Source organism: Rhinoraja longicauda, chromosome 25 (genome assembly GCF_053455715.1).
Source record: "Rhinoraja longicauda isolate Sanriku21f chromosome 25, sRhiLon1.1, whole genome shotgun sequence".
Lineage (NCBI taxonomy): Eukaryota > Metazoa > Chordata > Chondrichthyes > Rajiformes > Arhynchobatidae > Rhinoraja > Rhinoraja longicauda.
This window is the reverse complement of record NC_135977.1, coordinates 17798792-17824269: the sequence shown is the minus strand read 5'-3', so window position 1 is coordinate 17824269 and position 25478 is coordinate 17798792. Positions and strand designations below refer to the sequence as shown.

Below are 25478 nucleotides of genomic sequence, written 5' to 3'. Positions count from 1 at the left end.
AGGGGATGGTTGGCACTCCTGTGTTTCTAACTCAGCAACTGGTCTTAAACACTTTAGTGCACCCCAGACTCTGCAGAACCAAGCCTCAATGAAGAGGACTCTTGGGCGGCACGGTGGCGCAGCGGTATAGTTGCTGCCTTACAGCGAATGCAGCGCGGGAGACTCAGGTTCGATCCTGACTACGGGCGCTGTCTGTACGGAGTTTGTACGTTCTCCCCGTGACCTGCGTGGGTTTTCTCCGAGATCTTCGGTTTCCTCCCACACTCCAAAGACGTACAGGTATGTGGGTTAATTGACTGGGTAAATGTAAAAATTGTCCCTAGTGTGTGTAGGATAGTGTTAATGTGCGGGGATCGCTGGGCGGCACAGACTCAGTGGGCCGAAGGGCCTGTTTCCGTGCTGTATCTCTAAAAAAAAAGGATGTGTGGGACAGAATTGCAGATGCTGGTTTACACCAAGAACAGACACAAAGTCCTGGAGTAACTCAGCGGGTCATCTGTCGTTGAAAGGAATAGGTGACGTTCCGGGTCGAGACCCTTCTTCAGACTGAGAGTCAGGGGAGAGGGAAACTAGTGGAATGAAAAGATGCAGAACAAATCGGAGCCGGCACCGATGGCCAAGGAGCCCAGAGGACATCGTTGTATCGAGAGATGAGCAAAGTTTAAGGGAGGTGAGGGGAAAGTATTTTTTTAGTTCAAAGGAGACGTGAAGAGCATGGGAAATTAGAGGCATGAAACGGTACAGAACAAATCAGAGCCGGCACTGATGACCAAAGAATGGTGGAGCTCACAATGGGCCATTGTTGGCTGTGGAAGAGGTGATAACGAAGGGATACGAACAGTGAAACTAGCAGGACGACAATGATTAGTGTGGGGGAGGGACGGAGAGAGAGGGAATGCAAGGGTTACTTGAAATTAGAGAAATCAATGTTCATACCCTCTGGGTTGTAAGCGGTATTAAGAGTTTATTGGGTTGTCTTCTGACCTGTCCCCTGGAGCCAATAGACAATGGACAATAGGCAATAGACAATAGGTGCAGGAGGAGGCCATTCAGCCCTTCGAGCCAGCACCACCATTCAATGTGATCATGGCTGATCATCCACAATCAATACCCCGTTCCTGCCCTCTGGCCAATTGGTCCAGGATCATCATATGTTCAAAGGATTACAAAACCAAGAAGAGCTCACAGTAGTGGAACACTTTCACCTGCCCCACGCAGGCTTATGTTCAGACTTATTATTGTCACGTGTACGCGAGAGGCTCAGCTAGTAGAGCCGCTGCCTCACAGAGCATGAGAGAACCGGGCTCAATGCTGACCTCGGGTGCTGTTTGTGTGGAGTTGGCACGTTCTCCCTGTGACCGTGTGTGTTTCCACCCACATCCCAAAGACGTGCAGGCTTGCAGGTTGATTGGTAATCTATTTCCACGCTGTATCTCTGAAACTGAAATCTAAAACGCATCCCACACACTTGCACTGTGGCACTCCCTGATACGCCCCACTGCTCCAATGTAATCTTACCTGATGTCCACCGCTGGTCTGTTTTTAACACTCTCATATATCATGTACTCCCCTCTTTAATACTCCGTCATGCACCCAAACCCTTCGCACTTAACACATAAATATATCCCAGCCAGTAATCCAGCAGTCTGATATTTCTCCCCCCCCCCCCATCGTCATCTACGGGCTCTTCAGCAGCCGGGCGAGCGAGCGGATCGAGCGCAGCACGTGGAAGGGGCCATGCCGACCCCTACTTCATCCATCCAGTGCCACCACCACACCGGCCCTTAAGGTGAGGAAATAATCAATTGCAGATCTTCTTGGGCCAAGATCAGACTTTTCAGAGACTTTAGATTTTTAGATTTAGAGATACAGCGCGGAAACAGGCCCTTCGGCCCACCGAGTCCGTGCCGCCCAGCGATCCCCGCACATTAACACTATCCTACACACACTAGGGACAATTTTTACATTTACCCAGTCAATTAACCTACACACCTGTACGTCTTTGGAGTGTGGGAGGAAACCGAAGATCTCGGAGAAAACCCACGCAGGTCACGGGGAGAACGTATAAACTCCGTACAGACGGCGCCCGTAGTCAGGATCGAACCCGAGTCTCCAGCGCTGCATTCGCTGTAAAGCAGCAACACTACCGCCGCGCCACCGTGCCGAGTTGCACGTGGCGACTCCTGCCTGCTGCTCCACAAGAGGATGTGTTGTCCTCATGGACAGTGTGATTTGAAGATGGACACAAAAAGCTGGAGTAGCTCAGCGGGTCAGACAGCATCACTGGAGGAAAGGAATAGGTGACCATTCGGGTCAGACTGAAGAAGGGTTCTCGACCCAAAACGTCACCTATTCCTTTCCTCCAGTGATGCTGTCTGACCCGCTGAGTTACTCCAGCTTTTTGTGTCTATCTTCGGCTTAAACCAGCGTCTGCAGTTCCATCCTGCAGCGTAGTTTAACCAGATAACTTGCAGAACAAGCTTTTCACTCTGTGTTTGTGCACGTGACAATTAAGAAACGAAACTAAAGAAAACACCCTTCACTCTAACATTATTATTTCACAGTCCTGACTCTAATACTCTGATTTCTCCCACACCCTTCACTCTAACAGACTCCAACAGATCCCATACCTTTCACCAACTTGTTCTTTAATATCTCCCACACCGTTCACACCAACGCTCTTGTATTCCACGCCCTCACTGAATTATTCTCTAATGTATCCGATTCTCCCAAGCTCACACTTTCTGATATATTCCACACCATTAACTTTACCATTACTCTCTGATATATTTCTGACCTTTGCTTAGTTTAGTTTAGAGATACAGCGCGGAAACAGACCCTTTCGGCCCACCGGGCCCGCGCCGACCAGCGATCCCCGCACACTAACACTATCCTATACCAACTAGGGTCCTGTATGTCTTTGGAGTGTGGGAGGAAACCGAAGATCTCGGAGAAAACCCACGCAGGTCACGGGGAGAACGTACAAACTCCGTACAGGACAGCACCCGTAGTCGGGATCGAACCCGGGTCTCCGGCGCTGCATTCGCTGTAAGGCAGCAACTCTACCGCTGCGCCACTATTTTAAATAGCAACTCTGGCAGTCTTTCACTCCCCCTGTGCAGTCAGAGATTAGTTCAGCGTGGCATCATATTCAGTACGGACATTGTGGGCCAAAAGGCCTGGCCCTGTGCTGTACTCTTCCATGTTGATAGGGCGGCACAGTGGCACAGCTGGTAGAGCAGCTGCCTCACAGCGTCAGAGACCCGGGTTCGATCCTGATCTCGCGGGTGCTGTCTGTGCGGAGCTTTGCACGTTCTCCCCGTGACCGCGTGCTCCGGTTTCCTCCCACGTCCCAAAGACGTGCGGGTTTGTAGGTTAACTGGCCTCTGTGAATTGCCACTGGTGTGCAGGGAGTGGATGCAAAAGTGGGATAGCATAGAAATGGCGTTGACGGGTGATCGATGGTGGCCGTGGATTCGATGGGCTGAAGGGCCTGTTTCCATGCTGTGTCTTTCAGACAATTCAATCAATCAGTCCCATAAACCTCACTCCAACAGACTAACTCATCCCAAGTCGCTAACTGTGACAGACACAGTACACTCCAGTCTCGGTAAGACTCCTTTACATTCCCTGCCTCATTCACACTGGCCTATTTGGATATACCCCACACATTTTATCTTAACGTTCTTCAATCTGCTCTCGCTGTGCGTGCTCAAGGGATAGTTGGATTGGACTCTTCTGATAGCCATATAATCAGGTGATTATCTCTGCAAGGCCTCGTGTTCCAGGGTTGTTGGTTTACTGCACTATGCCCAATGCACTCACCCTAATAACTGGAAGCTACCGCAATAAAACGAGTAAACTATTGATCGGTTAACAAGGTTAGTCCATTGCTCTGATGAGATGCGTCATGAGCGGCCATTTCCAGGATGAGCTGTGCCAGCTCGCTCACACAGCATCTCTCAGACATGGAGTCACATTTCAACAAGTTCATGATAATAGACCACTCACCCTATCTATTCCCCTCATGATCCTATACTCCTCGACATGACCACCCCTCAGCCTCCTGCGCTCCCAAGGAATCAAGTCCTAGCCAGCTCAACCTTTCCCGATAGCTCGGGCCCTCGAATCCTGGCAATATCACATGGGTATGCAGTGAATGGGGCGGAGATAAGGATCATGTGCAGGCAGATATCATTTAGGGTGGCACGGTGGCGCGGCAGTGGAGTTGCAGCCTTGCAACGCCAGAGACCCGGGTTCGATCCTGACTACGGGTGCTGTCTGTACAGAGTTTGTGCACGCTCCCTGTGACCACATGGGTTTTCTCAGGGTGCTCCGGGTTCCTCCCACACTCCAAAGACCTACAGGTTTGTAGATTAGTTGGCTTCGGTGAAATTGTCAATTGTCCCCAGTGTGTAGGATAGTGCTAGTGTTTGGGGTCGGCGTGCAGGGATACGGGTTGTGCAAGTAGATAAGTGATGGTCTTGGCATCAAGTGAAGGCAGGCACGGGTTACTGATTGTGGATGATCAACCATCATCACAATGAATGGCGGTGCGTACAGGCTCGAAGGGCCAAATGACCTCCTCCTGCACCTATTTTCTATGTTTCTATGTTTCTTTGTTCACACCAACATTGTGGGCCGAAGGGCCTGTTCCTGTGCTGTACTGTTCTATGTTCCATGTTATGAGGAAAGAAAATATGTGAGGATGAGCAAGCAGTGATCTAACGGGCCAAATGGCCACCTGCTGTGCTGTTCCGTTCTTTGAATCTTTAATTGGTTAACTTGGAAATCTGAGGGCAGATATCGGGCTTCTGAGACCAGTAAATATTTCATAAATTGGTTATTACTAAATTCAGGTATTGGTAACCAGGAAGGTTTAAATCTCATTAAATCTGCCTTTAATCCCAAATAATGTGTGTTTGCGGTATTCACTAGGAGGGTAATGAGCAGTCAGTGCTTCTAACCATCACTAATAGATTTCTAATAGACCTTTGCTGTTAAGTACACAGCAGACAGCGTGTTTAATGTTTAATACATAACCCGATTAGTTCACGGTTCTGCTTTATTTAGTATCTGTTGCCGCAGAAGATAGAAGGTTCATTTTTATTCTCTTAATGAAGTCATAGAGCCAGAAAGTGAAAAGACGGAACAGGAGCAATGGACATTGAAGGAAAGGCAGGGAGAACATGCTTTCTGTCTGTTGCAAGGACAGTCTCAGGTAAGCTCTGTTTGACTCCAGTTATACGCCTGCTGGAATCAGACCCAGGTGATCAGATCCAGGCAGCAGGGTGGCACAGCGGTAGAGTTGCTGATTGCAGCGCCAGAGACCGGGGTTCGATCCCGACTACGGGTGTTGTCTGTACGGAATTTGTACGTTGTCCCCGTGACCTGCGTGGGTTTTCTCCGGGATCTCCGGTTTCCTCCCGCCTTCCAAAGACGTACAGGTTTGTAGGTTAATTGGCTTGGTATAGTTGTAAATTGTCCCTAGTGTGTGTAGGATAGTGTTAGTGTGCGGGGGATCGCTGGTCGGCACGGACTGGGTGGGCCGAAGGGCCTGTTTCCGGGCTGTATCTCTACACTAAACTAAACTGAAGATGAAGCCTCAGCTGATGGGGGAATCGACAGGGAGATTGCACGGTCTTTTCGTCAGATTGGGGGAATCAAGAAACAGAGGACATTAAAAGTCTGAAGAAGGGTCCTGACCTGAAACATCACCTATCACCTACCACCTGGTGGGCCGAAGGGCCTGTTTCCGCGCTGTTTCTCTAAACTATCCATGTTCTCCAGAAACGCCGAGTTACTCCAGCACTTTGTGACCAGAGTTCATAGGTGTAAGTTGAGAGGGGAAAGAATTAATAGGAACGCGAGGGTCAAATTGTTCACTCAGAGGGTGGTGGGTATATGGAATGAGCTGCCAGAGGAGGTTTTTGAGGCTTTTACTATAACACCATTTAAAAGACATTTGTTCGGGTACATGTTGTGTAGGAAAATAACTGCAGATGCTGGTACAAATCGAAGGTATCACAAAATGTTGGAGTAACTCAGGCAGCATCTCTGGAGAGAAGGAATGGGTGACGTTTCGGGTCGAGACCCTTCTTGACGTTTCGAGTCGAGAGATGGATAGGAACGATTTAGAACAATGTGGACTCAACGCAGGAAAGTGGAACTATTGTAGTTAGGGCATCTTGGTCGGCACGGCAAACCTCATTCTGTACGTCTCTCTGACTCTACTGCTCGGGATGGGTAAGATGCACCATCACAGAACCGAGGCCCACATTTAAAGTGGTAAAGGCATGATCACAATGGCCTGATAACAGCTTGGAAGAAAATGTCCCTGAATCTGGAGGTATCCATTTTCATTCTGCTCTACCTTTTGCCCGATGGGAGAGGGTGGCAGAGGGAGTTGCCAGGGTGCGACTGACTGATGTTGGAAGAACGAATTGCCCCAAAGTCTCTGTTGAGCAGCCCTTTGCTCTACCTACTGTACTTGACGTTCACCTGCACCCCCTCCAACCTCATCTATTGTATCCGCTGCTCGAGATGTCAACTTCTTTACATCGGCGAAACCAAACGCAGGCTCGGCGATCGTTTCGCTCAACACCTTCGCTCAGTCTGCCTTAACCAACCTGATCTCCCGATGGCCGAGCACTTCAACTTCCCCTCCCACTCCCAGTCTGACCTTTCTGTCATGGGCCTCCTCCAGTGCCATAGTGAGGCCCATCGGAAATTGGCGGAACAGCACCTCATATTTCGCTTGGACAGCTTGCAGCCCAGCGGTATGAACATTGACTTCTCCAACTTTAGATAGTTCCTCTGTCCCTCTCTTCCCCTCCCCTTCCCAGTTCTCCCTCTATCTTCCTGTCTCCACATATCCTTCCTTTGTCCTGCCCCCCTGACATCAGTCTGAAGAAGGGTCTCGACCCGAAACGTCACCCATTCCTTCTCTCCTGAGATGTTGCCTGACCTGCTGAGTTACTCCAGCATTTTGTGAAATAAATACCTTTGATTTGTACCAGCATCTGCAGTTATTTTCTTACTTGAGGTTGTCTTGATTGTATTAATGTATAATGTTATCCGGCTTATTTGGACAGCATGCAAAACAAAGCTTTTCACTGTACACCTCAGTACAGGTGGCAATAATAACCCACGCCTAAACCTAAACCTGGTATTGTGGGGAGGAATGAATCAGAGAATGTGGCCCTCCATCACCTTGTTCGAAGAATGATCCCTACTCTTTCTCCTGATGCATGTGCCAAGAGCAGGTGGAAGATAGAGACGTATAAAATTATGAAAGGACTGGACAAGCTAGATGCAGGAAAAATGTTCCCAATGTTGGAGGAGTCCAGAACCAGGGGCCACAGTCTAAGAATAAAGGGGAGGCCATTTAAAACTGAAGTGAGAAAAAACGTTTTCACCCAGAGAGTTGTGAATTTGTGGAAATCTCTGCCACAGAAGGCAATGGAGGCCGATTCACTGGATGAATTTAAAAGAGAGTTAGATCGAGCTCTGCAGGCCAGTGGAATCAAGGGATATGGGGAGAAGGCAGGCACAGGTTATTGATTGTGGATGATCAGCCATGATCACAATGAAAGGCAGTGCTGGCTCGAGGGGCCGAATGGCCTCCTCCTGCACCTATTGTCTATTGTCTATTGAGCCAGATCAGGACAGAGTGTGATACGTCACCTTCCCAAGGATGGACGACTCAAGTGTTGGGTTGCCACTTGTCCTGTTGTCAGGTTGGCCCGAGCCCAATTCAAGGCTACCTTTCCAGTCCAGCATCTCTTTTTACTGGTACTTATCCACTTCGGAGCTGCCACATCAGCTGGAGGTTGGGGACCAGGCCAGGGACTTGCTGGAGGCCGAAGATCTTCAAAAACCCTATTGATCTTCAGAGCGCCAGTCCCTGTACTGGCCTCAGAAGCCCAGACGTCAGAGAAGCCCAGGTTCCTGCAGCTTACTCGTCCATCTTGTCAGATAATTATCTGGTGTCTCCTTGAGTTGATACAAATGTGGGTGAAGTTGTAAGGAGCTGGCACTGACAGTCAAGAGATACTGAGGGGGAGAAGGGCTAAAGAGTGTGGATGAGCAGCTCACATCCCTCGGTCAATCCCCAAATGCCGAATCAGGTAGTTCTGTTCGAACACAGGTGGCGCAGCGGTAGAGTTGCTGCCTTACATCGCCAGAGACCCGGGTTTGATCTTAACTGCAGATGCTGTCTGTACGGAGTTTGCACGTTCTCACTGTGACCTGTGTGGGTTTTCTCTGGGTGCTCCAGTTTCCTCCCACGCTCCAACGATGTGCAGGTTTGTAGGGCCTAATTGGCTTCTGTAAATTGTCCTCTCGTGTGCATTAGTGTGCATTAGTGTGCATTAGTGTGCATTAATGTTCAGGGACCGCTGGTCGGTGCGGACTCGGTAGCCTGAAGTTTCCACGCTGTATCTACATACTAAACTAAACACCAAGATGAACAGGGGAAACATAGAGCCTTGTTCAAAACACAAATTGCTGGAGGAACCATCTCAGTGGGCCAGACAGCATCAGTGGAGGGAAATGAGCAAATTAGATTTTGCGTCAGGACCCTTCTTCAGGCTGAGGAAGGGTCCCAACATGAAATGACGCCTGACCATTCCCTCCACAGGTACTGCCTGACCTGCTGAGTTCCTCCAGCACTTTGTTTTTTGCTCAAGATTCTAGCATCCGCTGGCTGCTGTGTCTCCACAATGCAACGCCTTGGTGGGTGAACTCACAGGCAGACATGACAGCTTGCCCCGGGGTTGTGGGAGAGAGTTATCCTCAACTGTGGTCTCAACGCCCAACAAGGGGCAGCAAATTCATCGGGAAGGATGCAGAAAGAGAGCAAGCAGAAATAAACACAACATGCAGGAGGAAATCAGCAGGCCAGGCAGTATCTGTGTAGAACACGGATAGGTGACGTTTCCGGTTGGGGCCCTTCTTCAGACCCCCTTCAGAACGCCTTCGAGTAGGGTCCCGACCTGAAACGTCACCTATCCAGGTTCACCAGAGACTTTGCCTGACCCACAGAGTTACCCCAGCACTTTGTGTCCTTTTGTGCAATCGAGCTCCTGCAGTTAGACACAAAGGTCTGGAGTAACTCAGCGGGTCAGACAGCATTCTCTGGAGAAAAGGAATAGGTGGCATTTTGGGTCGAGACCCTTCCCCAGACTGCATCTGCAGCTCCTTCCTTCTGGTATCTGTCGACCGAGCTGACTGACGGCGTTTAAGGTCGGCCCGATGAAAGATGCGAGGCAAGAAGGCGTTACTCCATTCTCACCTTACAGCTACAATGGAGATAATGGATTCAGCACAGAACTCTCTCTGCAATCTGCTCGGGCCCCATCAATCAGATCTCCCTACAGTTCCTTCATACGCTCAAGTGTGGAGCTGTAGTGGCCGACATCCGTTGGGGGGTGGGGTGGGGGAGCTGAAATTCATTGTCACTTATCCTGCACGATCCCAAGACCAAATTGAAACTCATCGCAGTGTGGGATTAGACACATTTTAATAGTCGTTACATCTGAATCAATGAAATCGGATTCACTTACGGGGCCGCAGTTTAATTTCCATTATCATCTATTTCCCATTCCTTTCCACTTTAACCCTCCCCCTCAAAGCAATAAAGTGAGATAAAAAAGAATCAGTTAACAAAATAGGGAGAGAGAGAGAGAAAAAAAAAGAAATAGGCAGAGGGTAAAGAGCATGGGGCCGCGATGACAACAAAATTAATTTAGCACAGAATCAAATGTAAATTGTGCTCTCGATGTGAAATCGGATAGTAATGGTATTTGAGCAACGTGCTCTGGCTCAGATCATCAGCAGGATTGCTCCCTCATTCTCATTGCCTTCGCTGACAGGCAGGAGATTGTCTTGTTATAATACACTGCCATTCTGCATGTGCTGTGCTGGCAGCTTATACCTTCAATGAGCCAGCTGCTCCCTCAAGTGAAAAAAAATCTACATTATAAGAATCAACAAGGGCCATCGCAGAGAAGCCCGAGCAGGAACTAACAGGCCTCTCCTGCCGCTAATGGGACTGATCAATTATTATCCCGGCCCATATTTCTTCGTTGGCTGATTGTTTCATGGGCTCTGACATCTAATGCAGCCTTAAATTACTCACACCCAATGCGCCTCTACAAGATAGCAGTAAAATCGGGAGAGAGGATCAGGGGAAGGTAATTACAGTATGGAAATGACGCTGATCAGTCATGCAGAGAGTAGACCTTGAAGCTAACCCGATATCCTCCTCCACAGGGCACTCAGCAGAGACTGGTACCATTGCCAACATCCTCCTGACAGCCTGCTTCTCCCACACTTTTCCCTACCCATTTTAATTTCCTTTTCTCCCTTTACCTTGTTCTCGGACACTGTTCGATTTAGGTTTAGGTTTATTATTGTCGCGTGTACCAAATTACAGTGAAAGGCTTTGTTTTACAGTGGGGCGGCACGGTGGCGGAGTGGTAGAGTTGCTGCTTTACAGCGCTTGCAGCGCCAGAGACCCGGGTTCGATCCCGACTACGGAGTTTGTACGTTCTCCCTGTGACCTGCGTGGGTTTCCCCAAGATGTTCAGTTTCCTCCCATACTCCAAAGACGTACAGGTTTGCAGGTTAATTGGCTTGGATTTGTACACTTGGTATAAGTGTAAATTGGTCCCTAGTGTGTGTAGGCTTGTGTTAATGTGTGGGGATCACTGGTCCGTGCGGACTCGGTGGGCCGAAAGGCCGTTTCCGCGCTGTAACTCTAAACTAAACTGCATGCTATTCGATCAGATCAGATAATGGTATACACGGGCCTCCCGAACATCTAGGGATCTACTGGAGGCACTTCCTCAAAAAGGCAGCCAGCATCATCAGAGACCCACACCACCTTGACCGCACTCTCTGCCCTCGGGAAGAAGGTACAGGAGCCTGAAAACTGTAACGTCCAGGTTCAGGAACAGCTTCTTCGCTGCAACTATCAGGCTCTTGAACACTGCACAACACTAACTAAACTTCGAACTACAAACTGTCTAGGGACAAGGGACTTTCGACTTTTGTTTTGATTTGCATTAATATTGTTTTTTTATTTATTGAACTTTTTTTGTTTGTTTAATGATGTTATCTGTTGAGTTCTGTGTTTATAGACCCGTTACGCTGCTGCAAGTAAGAATTTCATTCTTCTGTTTCACTGGGGCAGTTTTAACAAGCACAGTACAGTGGCACAGTGGCGCAGAGGTAGAGCTACTTACAGCCTACAGAGGTAGAGCTACTGCCTTACAGCGCCAGAGACCCAGGTTCCATCTTGACCACGGGTGCTGCCTGTACAGAGTTTGTACGTTTCCCCCCGTGACCTGCGTGGGTTTTTTCCCAAGATCTTCGGTTTCCTCTCACACTCCAAAGATGTACCGGTTTGTAGGTTAAATGGCTTGGTTATAAATGTAAAATTGTCCCTAGTGTGCATAAGGTAGTGTTAATATGCGGGGATCGCTGGTCGGTGCGGACTCAGTGGGCTGAAGGGCCTGTTTCCGCACTGTATCTCTAAACTAAACTAAAATACCACAGTGTCCAAGATTAATGCATTTGAAGTCACTTTCCATGAAATTACAAAAATAGTCATAGAGTCACACACAGCATGGAAACTGGCCCTGCAGCCCAAGTTGTCCATGCCAACCAAGATGGCCCATCCAAGCTCGCCCATTTGCTCAATGTATTGACTTCCAGCACATTAATCTTTGACACTGTTGTATTGCGATTGTTTAACTCTGCCCCAGTGAAGCCTGAACTTCGCCAGTTCAATCACCGCTGGAGCCCTTGAAATTAAGATGGTTTAGGGATGTATTTCGGAAGATGTTAAGGGAACCATTCAAGCTATCTGCTGCTGGTGGAGTCTAGAACTGATATAGACTGGTCTAAGACTTCCTTATCCATGCACAAGCCTTAACTAGAGAGAGACACACAGACACAGACAGACAGGGAGAAAGAGAGAGAGAGAAACAGAGAGAGAGTTTTGGCATCTTAATTTCACCCCCCCCCCCCCCCGTGAAAACTACAACAAGCGAGACAGCAAGAGAGGTAGAGAAAGAGACCGAGAGAAAGAGAAAGAGGGAGAGAAACAGAGAGAGTTTTGTCATCTTATTTTTTTCTCCTATGATATTTCTCAGTGTATCAAGGGAGAAAAAAAAAGTGGCTTCTCTGTCTTGAGTGCCACACATCACATCAATAGGTCTTGCCCTGCGCTAGAGAAAGTGACCTTACCATTTCATATGGACAATATTAGACAGCAAAGGCGAGTTACATGCAATTGAACTGCCTCTCCATACTGGCTGAGGAGGCACCGAGCAGCATTGAATGATGAAAGTGTGGACACTGAAAGGCCTGGATGGCGTGGATGTGGAGAGGATGTTTCCACTAGTGGGGGAGTCTAGGGCGAGGTCATAGCCTCAGAATTAAAGGACGTTCCATCAGGAAGGAGATGAGGAGGAATTTCTTTTGTCAGAGGGTGGGGTGAATTTGTGGAATTCATTGCCACAGTAGGCTGTGGAGACCAAGTCAATGGATATTTTTAAGGCAGAAATAGATAGATTCTTGATTAGTACGGGTGCCAGGGGTTGTGGGGTGAAGGCAAGATAATGGGGTTAAGAGGGAAAGACAGATCAGCCATGATTGAATGGCGGAGTAGACTTGAGGGGCCGAATGGTCTAATTCTGCTGTTCTATGTTCATAGAACACTCCCTACAAGCGAGGGGCAATTGACAGAACCTACAAAGCCTCAAAATTACCCGCATGTAATACCTACACCCTAACACCTACAAACCCACATGTCGCTGGGATGTGAGAGGAAATCGGAGCGACTGGAGGATACCCACGGCGTCACAGGGAGAACGTGCAAACTCCACGCAGACAGCGCCCAAGCTCAGGATGGAACCCTCGTCTCTGGCGCAGAGCTGCGCCGCTGTGCGGCCCCTACCTCCACAGCACGTGCCTATCCCTGGACTCATGGGTACGCAGTGGAGTAGGAAAATAACTGCAGATGCCGGTACAAATCGAAGGGACCACAAAATGCTGGAGTAACTCAGCGGGTCAGGCAGTGTCTCGGGCGAGAAGGAATGGGTGACGCTTCGGGTCGAGACCCTTCTTCAGAAACGTCACCCATTCCTTCTCTCCTGAGATGCTGCCTGACCCGCTGAGTTACTCCAGCATTTTGCGGTACCTTCGACACGCAGTGGAGAGTCTGGATGAGGGATAGTACCTAAACGAGGCAGCTGCCCCTGCAATGGGGAAATGGGGGGGGCTGTGAGAATCGGGACAATCACGGCACCAACCTCCATTAAGGAGAGGGCGGCAGGTTCCAGGGGAAATGAATCATTTTTTTGGCACCACCGCCACTCCTGGACAAGTGGCGCGATAAAGAGGCAGAGAGCCGAGGTGGTAGCCCAGCAGCAAAGGTGCAGAACAAAAGACAAAATCTCACCAAAGCAGAAATATATCGCAGGATGTGACTCATGGTTTAGAAGGGGGGAGGGGGGGGGGGAAACCCTGGTTACAGGTTTTAAAAATATTTTTTTTTAAAGCAAAGAATTTCACTGTGCCTTGTGAAACTAAAGTATTCGATTCAATTTTTAAAAAGAACAGTAGAGCAGGGGTGCTCTGCCCTCCCTGTGTTTAGTATCATGAAACAGTGGCTCTGTCAGACGTGTACTCCGTGCATTTTGACAGCAGGAAGACACTGGGGTTGATGAGGTGTGAAGGTGACTTGGTAAGAGGTGTCTCTCACTTGCAGACCTTGGTGGTGAATCTGTACAATTCTTTGCCACAGAAGGATGTGGAGGCCAAGTCAGTGGATAGACAATAGACAATAGACAATAGGTGCAGGAGGAGGCCATTCGGCCCCTCGAGCCAGCACCGCCATTCAATGTGATCATGGCTGATCGTCCACAATCAGTACCCCGTTCCTGCCCTCTGGCCAATTGGTCCAGGATCATCATATGTTCAAAGGATTACAAAACCAAGAAGAGCTCACAGTAGTGGAACACTTTCACCTGCCCCACGCAGGCTTATGTTCAGACTTATTATTGTCACGTGTAAGCGAGAGGCACAGCTAGTAGAGTCGCTGCCTCACAGAGCATGAGAGAACCGGGCTCAATGCTGACCTCGGGTGCTGTTTGTGTGGAGTTTGCACGGTTCTCCCTGTGACCGTGTGTGTTTCCACCCACATCCCAAAGACGTGCAGGCTTGCAGGTTGATTGGTAATCTATTTCCACGCTGTATCTCTGAAACTAAAATGTAAAACGCATCCCACACACTTGCACTGTGGCATCCCATACGCATCCCATACCCCCTGACTCCGCTATCCTTAAGAGCTCTATCTAGCTCTCTCTTGAATGCATTCAGAGAATTGGCCTCCACTGCCTTCAGAGGCAGAGAATTCCACAGATTCACAACTCTCTGACTGAAAAAGTTTTTCCTCATCTCAGTTCTAAATGGCCTACCCCTTATTCCTAAACTGTGGCCCCTTGTTCTGGACTCCCCCAACATTGGGAACATGTTTCGTGCCTCTAACGTGTCCAACCCCTTAATAATCTTATACGTTTTGATAAGATCCCCTCTCATCCTTCTAAAATGTGGATATTTTTAAGGCAGAGATAGATAGATAGATTCTTGATTAGTACAGGTGTCAGAGGTTATGGGGAGAAGGCAGGAGAATGGGGTTAGGAGGGGGAGATAGATCAGCCATGATTGAATGACGGAGTAGACTTGATGGGCCGAATGGCATCTATCTACTCCTATCCCTTTTGACCTTATGACCTGTGGAAGCCCGCACTAGTTCCAAGCACGATTGTCCAGTAGAATGCGTGCCAGTGAAGCAAAGGCTTAGAAAGTTCAGCACGTCCCTAACAACCCTCAGAAGTTTCTACAGGTGCGCCATAGAAAACATTTTATTGGGTTGCTTCACAGCAGGGTTTATGAACAGCTCCATCCGAGACCGCAAGAAATTGGGGATAATTCATATCATATCATATATATACAGCCGGAAACAGGCCTTTTCGGCCCTCCAAGTCCGTGCCGCCCAGCGATCCCCGCACATTAACACTATCCTACACCCACTAGGGACAATTTTTACATTTACCCGTCCAATTAACCTACATACCTGTACGTCTTTGGAGTGTGGGAGGAAACCGAAGATCTCGGAGAAAACCCACGCAGGTCACGGGGAGAACGTACAAACTCCGTACAGTACAGCACCCGTAGTCAGGATCGAACCTGAGTCTCCGGCGCTGCATTCGCTGTAAAGCAGCAACTCTACCGCTGCGCCACCGTGCCGCCCTGGACACAGCCCAGACCATTGCACAAACCAAACTCCCTTCCATTGACTCCAACAACACTTCACACTGCCTCGGCAAGGCCACCAGCACAAGCAAGGTTGAGTCTCGCCCCAGTCATTCCCGCTTCTCTCCTCTCCCATCAGGCAAGAGGTACAGAAGTGTGAAAATGCACACCTCCAGATTCAGGGGCAGTTTCTTCCTCACTGTTATTAGGCAGCTGAACCACCCTATCAACAACCAGAGAGCGGTCCTGAGCTACTCTCTGCCTCACTGGAGACCCTTGGACTATCTTTAATCGACCTTTACTGGACTTTATCTTGCATTAAACATTATTCACGTTATCATGCTTTCTCCCCACAAACCCATTTTGTTTTCAGGACAAGAGTCAGGAATGTTTAATTGTCATACACTGGCAAAGGAAAATGAAATTCTTACTTGCAGTGACATAAGTAGTCTGTGAGCACAATACACATAGATAATATATAATCAATAAATTAATAAGCACAATACTAGTGCAAAAACCCCCCAAAGGATTTAGTGCAACCAAAGACAGCCCAGAGAAGTTCATAGCTGTGGTTAGTGTTGTGCAGTGTTCAAGAGCCGAATAGTTGTTAGGAAGAAGCTGTTCTTAAACTTGGAGGTCATGGTTTTCAGACTCATGTACCTTCTTCCCAATGGTAGGAGCGAGATGAGAGCATAGCCAGGGTGGTGGGGGTCTTTGATATTAATGGTTGCCTTTTCGAGGCAGCAACTGCTGTAGATCCCTTAGATGGTGGGGAGGTCAGTACCCGTGATGGACCTCCGATGGTGGGGAGGTCAGTACCCATGATGGACCTTCGATGGTGGGGAGGTCAGTACCCATGATGGACCTTGGATGGTGGGGAGGTCAGTACCTGTGATGGACCTTGGATGGTGGGGAGGTCAGTACCCGTGATGGACCTCCGATGGTGGGGAGGTCAGTACCCGTGATGGACCTTGGATGGTGGGGAGGTCAGTATCTGTGATGGACCTCCGATGGTGGGGAGGTCAGTATCTGTGATGGACCTCCGATGGTGGGGAGGTCAGTACCCGTGATGGACCTTCGATGGTGGGGAGGTCAGTATCTGTGATGGACCTCCGATGGTGGGGAGGTCAGTACCCGTGATGGACGTGAAGGATCTTTGCAATGCAATTTGTTCCTGGGCGTTTGAGTTGGTGAGGAGGCCAGAATCTGTGATGGATCGGGACTCGGGAGCGAGTTAAATAATGGCTTTGCAACCACTCTTAAACTTTCAAAGTTACTCTATTACAAATCACACAGCATTTCTAGAACCCAAAGGGATCTCACTCAGGCTGCCTCGTTAAGTGATGATCTTGTGAACAGTCATTCACCTATCACGATCGGGATCTGTCATTGTTTTCCCCCTCAGGGGGGGTGTGTGATTTACTGTTACTTCTGACAGCTGCCTGGACAAGACTCACTCGGGAAGCAGTTAGTATCCAAGAACACAGTCCAATCCGAGGACGCAATAGATCACGGCTCATTATCCACCACAGGGGGGTCCTTGGATGTGAAGCAATAAGGAATCGTCACGCAGCCTATTCTGTGTTCTTCGGCCCTGTGTGAAACAACTCGCCATTGACAAATCACACTGCGGAGAATGCGGGACCCAAACATGTCTTCACTTCCCTCAACGTGTCCCAGTGAGCAGAGTCTGAGAGAAACCAGAGGGAAGATGAGACCAACTGATCAAAGGCCAACCCGAGTGAAAATTACAAACTCACAGGGCCAAAGACTTCCTCCTTCTGAAGATATACAGAAGAATCAAGTGAATCTTTGAATTGGATGCCGTTTGCTTCTCTCTGAGTCATTAGTATATTTAATTAGAGCAGGGGAGCAGTCTGATAGAACTTGTAAGGAATCATCATTAAGTCCGACTGTTACTGTGATGTCTCATTACTCTGGCAAGGAGCTGTATCGTGTTCCCAATTACAAATTTTAAAATATCACTCGCTGTGTTCAAAGCTCCCGTGCTTCTTTCAAGGCACTTTAATCTCGTGAATTTATTTAAAAATCACTACACTATGCACGGCTGGTGGCACAGCTGAGAGAGCTGCTGCCTCACAGCGTCAGAGACGCAGGTTCAATCCTGACCTCGGGTGCTGACTGTGTGGAGTTTGTATGTTTAGTTTAGTTTAGTTTAGTTTAGTTTAGTTTATCATGGCTGACAGATTTCGAAGGTCATACTCAGAACGTAGAACAGTACAGCACAACATCTGTGCCCAACATAAGTCTGAAGAAGGGACCAAAACGTCACCTATCCATGTTCTCCAGAGATGCTGCCTGACCCGCTGAGTTACTCCAGCATTTTGTGTCTATCTTTGGGTTAAAACTATAAGTCACAGGAGCAGAGTTAGGCCATTCAGCACATGGAGTCTGCTCTGCCATTAAATCATGGCTGATCAATTTGTCCCTCTCAACCCCATTCTCCTACCTTCTGCCGTGCACGTGTGTGAGTGTGTGAGTGTGTGCGACTTTTGCTTCTGTGCTTGCATGTGCAAATGCCTTTGTCCCATGTGTTGTTTAATTTAGTTTAGAGATACAGCTTGCATGCGTGCATATGAGTGTATGCGAGTGGGTGTGTGTGTGTACGTGCACCTGCGTGTGTGTGTACGTGTGTTTGTGTGTATGTGCGTCTGTCTGTGTGAGTGAGTGAATGTGTGAGTGTGTGAGTGTGAGTGAGTGTGAGAGTGTGAGTGAGTGTGAGTGTGTGAGTGAGTGTGTGAGAGAGTGTGAGTGAATGTGAGTGAGTGTGAGTGTGTGTGTGAGTGAGTGTGAGTGTGAGTGAGTGAGTGTGAGTGTGTGAGTGAATGTGTGAGAGAGTGTGAGTGAGTGTGAGTGAGTGTGAGTGAGTGAGTGAGTGAGTGAGTGTGTGAGAGAGTGTGAGTGAGTGTGAGTGAGTGTGAGTGTGTGAGTGAGTGTGAGTGAGTGTGAGTGTGTGAGTGAGTGTGTGAGAGAGTGTGAGTGAGGGTGAGTGAGTGTGAGTGTGTGAGTGAGTGTGAGTGAGTGTGAGTGTGTGAGTGAGTGTGTGAGAGAGTGTGAGTGAGTGTGAGTGAGTGTGAGTGTGTGAGTGAGTGTGAGTGTGTGAGAGAGTGTGAGTGAGTGTGAGTGAGTGTGTGAGTGAGTGTGAGTGAGTGAGGGAGTGAGTGAGTGTGTGAGAGAGTGTGTGAGAGAGTGTGTCAGTGGACAAGGACAGGGGGTGGAAGGCAGTACCTCGCTCGACCTTATACAGCCGGCACACATACTGCCTAGAGGTTTCTGTTCCAGTGCTGCACAAACAGGGCAGAGGGCACTCTCTCACCCCTGCCAGGTGTCACTTGGCCCCTGTATGTCTCCAGGGTAATGCGGACTCCTATGTCAATGCTGAAACGCTGTCTGCTGACAAATCACCCTCCTAAAGTTAGCCCGTCACCTTTGCATGTGCCTGCACCTTAGCTGCACCTGGTGCCAGGCAGAACCCACGGGCACTGCAGGAATTGTCACTGCGGCACTTTCCACCTTTATAGACCCCTCTTGTTTGTTGAATACATCATTCATGCGGAACACTGAAAGGCCTGGATAGAGTGGATGTGGAGAGGATGTTTTCACTAGTGGGAGAGTCTAGGACCAGAGGTCATAGCCTCAGAATTAAAGGATGTTCCTTTAGGAAGGAGATGAGGAGGGTTCCTTAGTCAGAGGGTGGTGAATCTGTGGAATTCTTGGCCGCAGAAGGCTGTTAAGGCCGGCAATGGATATTTTTAAGGCAGAGATAGATTGATTCTTGATTGGTACGGGTGTCAGTGGTTATGGGGAGAAGGCGGGAGAATGGGGTTAGGAGGGAGAGATAGATCAGCCTTGATCGAATGGTGGAGCAGACTTAATGGGCCGAATGGCCTAATTCAGCCCCTATCACTTATGAGCTTATGACCTTCATTCCCATGCAAGCTTCATTCACGCAAACAAGATTACGATATCCAACATCAGTAGGTTCTTGGAGTAACTCAGCGGGACAGGAGAGAAGGAATGGGTGACGTTTTGAGTCAAGACCCTTCTTCAGACTGAAGAAAGCACCAGTAAATTCTTCTTTTCCTCAGAAACGGCTGCAACCAAATCCTTTCACTGAAGTTGACAGGGGCACTATGTACACGATTGATTGTTTGAGTGAAAGACTCAGCATGAAAACAGGCCCTTCGGCCCACTGAGTCCACGCCGACCACCGATCAGCCGTTCGCACCAGTTCTATGTTATCCCGCTTTCTCACCCACTCCCGAAAACACTCAGGACAATTTTACAGAGGGCCCATTAACCTACGAACCCGCGGGTCTTTGGGATGTGGGAGGAAATCGGAGCACCCGGAGAAAACCCACGCCGTCACAGGGAGAACGTGCCAACTCCGTACAGACAGGCACCCGTAGTCAGGATCAAACGCGGGTCTCTGGCGCTGTGAGGCAGCAGCTTTACTGGTGTGCCACCATGCCACCGCAGTTCGTCGTGTCTCTGTATTGAGTCTCCTCCCGCAGACTGCATCCTTTGGGACTCTGTAGGACACACCATTGGACTCTGGATCTGTGTTGCTTCACCGTGTAAAAAAAACAAGCCCTTACCAATATCAGAAGCTGTTTATTTAGATTTCATTTCATTTTATTTCTGGACTGTACCCAGAATGCCCTGTGCGTTATGTTTTCTGTAAAAACAATGTTTAACGCGGACATTCCCAACAAATACCAGGCTTCCCCGGGGAACTGTGCAGAGTTATTGTTAATGAGGGACTTTCTTCCTCGCTCAAACTGACAGGCAGTTAGCGGAGGCACGTTCCAACAGCCAGCCAGCCAGCCATCAGCAGCAACAGAAACAGACCAGGCTCCAACTCCCACCCCACCCCCGCCTCCAAATGAGAACTGTGCTCCCCAACCTCACTTTGACATCTCCACTCCTCCTTTCTCAATTTTGGAGGTGTACTGCCCTCCTGCTTCCTCCCATCACCTCAGCGACTCTGTCAATCAACGTTTCTGTCAGAATACCTTAGCCCTGCTGGCCACTTCCCATTCTAGAGTCTGAAGGAGGGTCCCGACCCGAAATGTCACCCCTTCATGTTCTCCTGAGATGCTGCCCGGCCCGCTGAGTTACTCCAGCACTTTGTCTCTTGCTTTATTGTCCCGCGCCTCCCCTCTTCCAGCTTTATCCTTTCCCCCCCATCCCCCCCGAACCAGTCTGAAGAAGGGTCCCGATCTGAAATGTCACCTACCCTCTTCCACCTATATTCCATCCTCTGGCTTCACAATTGGGACCTCTTCTATCCTCATCTCACACCTTTTGTCTTTTCATATCTGCCTTTGTTTAACCATCTGCCTATCAAAACCCCCCTTTCACCTGAATCCACCTATCACTTGCCAGGCATTGTCCTGCCCCCACCTTTCTTCAAGTTTTCTCCCCTCGGCACCCCCTCCCCCCCCCCCCCCCCCCCCCACCCCAAGGACAATGTCTGAAGAAAGGTTCCAACCTGAAACGTCTCCTATCCATGTTCTCTAGAGATGCTGCCTGACCAGCTGAGTTACTCCAGCACTGTTGTCTGTTTCTGTCCCAGCCCCACCTATTTTCCAGTTTTCCCCTCTCTATTGCAATCAGTCTAAAGAGGGGCATTGACCAGAAATGTCATCTGCCAGAGATGCTGCCTGACCCACTGAATTACTCCAGCAATTTTTCCACCTCTTTTAAATGTCATTAGCGTACCTGCCTTAACTACTTCCTCAGAACCTATATCAAGCAGTTTCTCATTGTGCCCAAGTTTATCCAGCTCCAGGGAGCGTGAGAGAGAGTGAGGTAAAAGAGGACGAGAAGATATGATGAGGAGGAGAAGGTAGTGGAATGGGAGAACATTGTTCTTGCTGTGTCTATGTCTCGCACCCATCGTCAGTGGGTGTGGGGATAGAACCATCGAAGTACGGGCACCTTTCGAAGTAGGGTGGCATGGTGGAGCACCGGTAGAGTTGCTGCCTTACAGCGCTTGCAGCGCCGTAGACCCGGGTTCAATCCCGACTACGGGTGCTCCGCCATGTGTATGTGTAGATTGTCCCTAGTGTGTGTAGGCTAGCGTTAATGTGCGGGGATCGCTGGTCGGTGAGGACTCGGTGGGCCGAAGGGCCTGTTTCGGTGCTGTATCTCTAAAGCTAAAACTAAAACCTAAAACCATATCAGAGGGCCAATGGCTTGAGTATGAAGGGCCTTTTGCAGCAATTGAAAATGGTGCGTGGTAACCACAGCCCGAGGCAGCACGGCTACACATACAACGAGGGGCTCGGTAACTGAGTTACACCATGAAGCTCACTCCCCCATCATGTAGAGACAAAGAACTTCAGACAAAATGTGCAGGAAGGAACTGCAGTGGCTGGTTTACACCGAAGATAGGCACACAAAATGCTGGAGTAACTCAGCATGGGTCGGGCTGCATCTCTGGAGAAAAGGAATAGGTGACGTTTCGGGTCGAGACCCTTCCTCAGAATGAGAGTCAGTCGGGGGAGAGGGAAACTGGTGGGATGAAAGGGCACAGAACAAATCAAAGCCGGCACCGATGGCCATGGAGCCCAGAGGACATCGTTTTATGGAGAGAGGAGGAAAGTTTAAAGGATATAGAAACATAGAAACATAGAAAATAGGTGCAGGAGTAGGCCATTCGGCCCTTCGAGCCTGCACCGCCATTCAATATGATCATGGCTGATCATCCAACTCAGTATCCCGTACCTGCCTTCTCTCCATACCCCCTGATCCCTTTAGCCACAAGGGCCACATCTAACTCCCTCTTAAATATAGCCAATGAACTGGCCTCAACTACCTTCTGTGGCAGAGAATTCCACAGAATCACCACTCTCTGTGTGAAAAAAACCTTTCTCATCTCGGTCCTAAAAGACTTCCCCCTTATCCTTAAACTGTGACCCCTTGTTCTGGACTTCCCCAACATCGGGAACAATCTTCCTGCATCTAGCCTGTCCAACCCCTTAAGAATTTTGTAAGTTTCTATAAGATCCCCCCTCAATCTTCTAAATTCCAGCGAGTACAAGCCGAGTCTATCCAGTCTTTCTTCATATGAAAGTCCTGCCATCCCAGGAATCAATCTGGCGAACCTTCTTAGTACTCTCTCTATGGCAAGAATGTCTTTCCTCAGATTAGGAGACCACAACTGTATGCAATATGTGTGGGGCAAGTATTTTTTTACACAGAGAGTGGTGGGTGCCTGGAACATGCTGCCAGGGGTGGTGCTGGAGGCAGACAAGATAGTGGCATTCAGCAAAGATAGGCACATAGATATGCAGGGAATGGATCACATGCAGGTAGATGAGATGGTCTTGGCAGCATGTATGGCATGGACACTGTGGGCCGAAGGGCCTGTCCTTCTGCTGTCATGTTCTATGTTCTACATTCTAAGTGATGCAGCTGGCCGAGCCCTGAGCGTCTCTCAGCGCCAGAGCCCTGGGTTCAATCCTGACCTTGGGTGCTGCCTGCGTGGAGTTCCTGTACGTTCTCCCTCTGATCGTGTGTGTTTTCTCCAAGTGCATTGTTTCCTCCTGATCGACGTATACACTGATCAACCAAAACATTATGACCACCTGCCTAGTATGCTGTTGGTCCTCCGTGTGCAGCCCCATACGCAGCAGGGTGCACATGCACTCTGTATTGCGACACATTCCTCCCGTGACCACCATTAACAGTTTCTGTGACTTGTGCCACAGTCGACCTTCTGTCAGTTCGGACCTGATGGGATAGCCTTCGTTGCCCTCGTGCATCGATGAGCCTTGGGCACCCAACACCCTGTCGCCGGTTTGTGGTTTGTCCCTCCTCGGACCACTGTCGGTAGGTACTCACCACTGCTGACCGGGAGCACCCCACAAGCCTTACCGTTTCAGAGATGCTCTGACCCAGTCGTCTGGCCATAACAGTTTGGCCCTTGTCAAAGTCGCTCAGGTCTTTACTCCTGCCCATTCGTCCTGCATCCAACACATCGACTTCAAGAACTGACTGTTCACTTGCTGCCTAATATATCCCACCCCTTGACAGGTGCCATTGTAACAAGATAATCAATGTTATTCACTTTACCTGTCAGTGGCCATAATGTTTTGGCTGATCAATGTTTTTGGATAGAGGGAAGATAGACACAAAATGCTGGAGTAACTCAGGCAGCATCTCTGGAGAGAAGGAATGGGTGACGTTTCGGGACGAGACCCTTCTTCAGATAGAGGGATTTCGATCGCGTGCAGGCAGAGGAGATTAGCATATCTTGGCATCATGTTTGGCACAGACAGTTTGGGCTGAAGGGCCTGTTCCTGTGCTGAACTGTTCTCTGTCTATACTTCGAACCCAGTCTGACGATTCCATAATCATTCGGGGTTCATCAGAAAGCCTTCACTCTTCGGTAGATTCATACTCACTTTTTCTAGTTCAAACCTGTTGCAGAAACTTCCTGGATAATTTATTAGAAAGGTTAAAAGCCCTTTGGGGATAATACCGAGGTAATTCTTATTTCACCTATGATTGTTTGTCATTGACTTCCTGTTCTTACATAGCTGCGCTGCGTTCCACTTATAGTGTGGGGGGGAATCTATGCAGAGGTCACAGTTGACGTTTTGCAAGAGGCAGGGGCCTCCTGATGAGATGGAGGCCTCAATTAACATTCCTCACGCAGTGACAGAGGAGGAGAAGGTGGGTCGGGGTGGGGGTGGGGGTGGGGGGGGGGGGGGCAGTGGGGGTAGATGTGGGGGGAAGTTGCCTTACAACTGGTGGAGTGCTCCATCCACCCACTTTCAACTCTACCAGGCCGTCCCCAGCTGGAAACTGCTTTATGCAGGCGACCTTTGGCCCACCAGAGTAAGCAGGCACATCTGCTTCTCGCAGAGCAATTACTTGGAGGGGAAAGGTTGCGCCTGGAATTTAGTCTCAGTTTAGGTTGGAGATGCAGCATTGGAAACAAGCCCTTCAGCCCAACGTGTTCACGCTGACCATCGATCACCCATTCACTCTAGTTCCATGTTGTCCCATCTTATATCTTGGAGGCCAAGTCAATGGAGATCGTCAGATTCTTGATCAGGACGGGTGACATGCGGTTATGGGGAGAAGGCAGGTGAATAGGGTTGAGAGGGAAAGCCAGATCAGCCATGATTGAATGGCGGAGTAGACTCGATGGGCCAAATGGCCTACTTCTGCTCCTATAACCTATGAAGTCATGGACATAAACAATTCCATGTCATCATCCGCGCCCCGCACACTAGACACAATTTACAGAGGCCGATTAACCTACAAATCCAGCCGTCTTTTGTGATGTGGGAGGAAACCGGAGCACCCGGAGGAAATCCACGCGGTCACAGGGAGAATGTGCAAACTCCACGCAGACAGCACACAAGGTCAGCGTCGAACCTGGGTCTCTTGGATTATTTGCTGATCTTCTGTGTAAGAAAAATGTTTATCCACACTCCCATTGTAATCTTTAGCCCAGCGCACTGAGTCGATTCAGATGAGGTCAACAAGGCTGGAAGGAGGTTTGTGTGCAGTGTAAGGACCAGCACAGAACAGATGGACCGAATGGCCTGGTTCTGCACCGTCCACTCTATGCAGAGGAAAGAGAAGACTTGAAAGTCCAAATAAAAAAGCACAGTATCGGTCACTGGTGAAGAAGGCCTTTTCTTTAACACACTGGTGCATATACTCTGGGAGTACATTTACCCCCCCCTGGGAGTGCTATGTTTTAGCCCAAATATTTGCCCATTAATAAAGCTGACAGCTCGATAATAAATGTCTGCCGTTTTAATGAAGTCAGTGCCCCTTTAAGCTGTTTGCTCTATCCCTCCCCTGTGATAAACCTCCATAATACTCAAGACAAGGAATGTAACTGATTGCTAAAGCTCACACAATGAGGAACAGAGAAGCCTTGTCCTGGGCGGTAAAATGAAAAATGTAGTCGATGTAACGTACTGGAGCTTTAAAGGCAGACAAATGGGAGTTTTGGAGCAGAGTAGCCATGACAACAGCCTATCGGACTGACTCTGGTGGACTCATTCCCAGAGTTCCAGTTTGCACGGTTCTTCCCCGAGCTCGGGTTGTAAGGTCAGTTTTACCCTGCTCCTCCTGCAGAGATAAATTCAAAATGGCGG

At 49.1% G+C, this 25478-nt stretch overlaps 1 long non-coding RNA gene across 1 annotated transcript; it reads left to right on the top strand.

Moving 5' to 3' along the window:
- The first annotated feature begins 1668 nt into the window (after positions 1–1668).
- On the top strand, positions 1669–25017 carry LOC144606108 (uncharacterized). The gene is made up of 3 exons (XR_013548914.1): positions 1669–1789; positions 5124–5221; positions 24819–25017. It is a non-coding gene; the product is annotated as an uncharacterized LOC144606108 (long non-coding RNA).
- Positions 25018–25478: the final 461 nt, after the last annotated feature.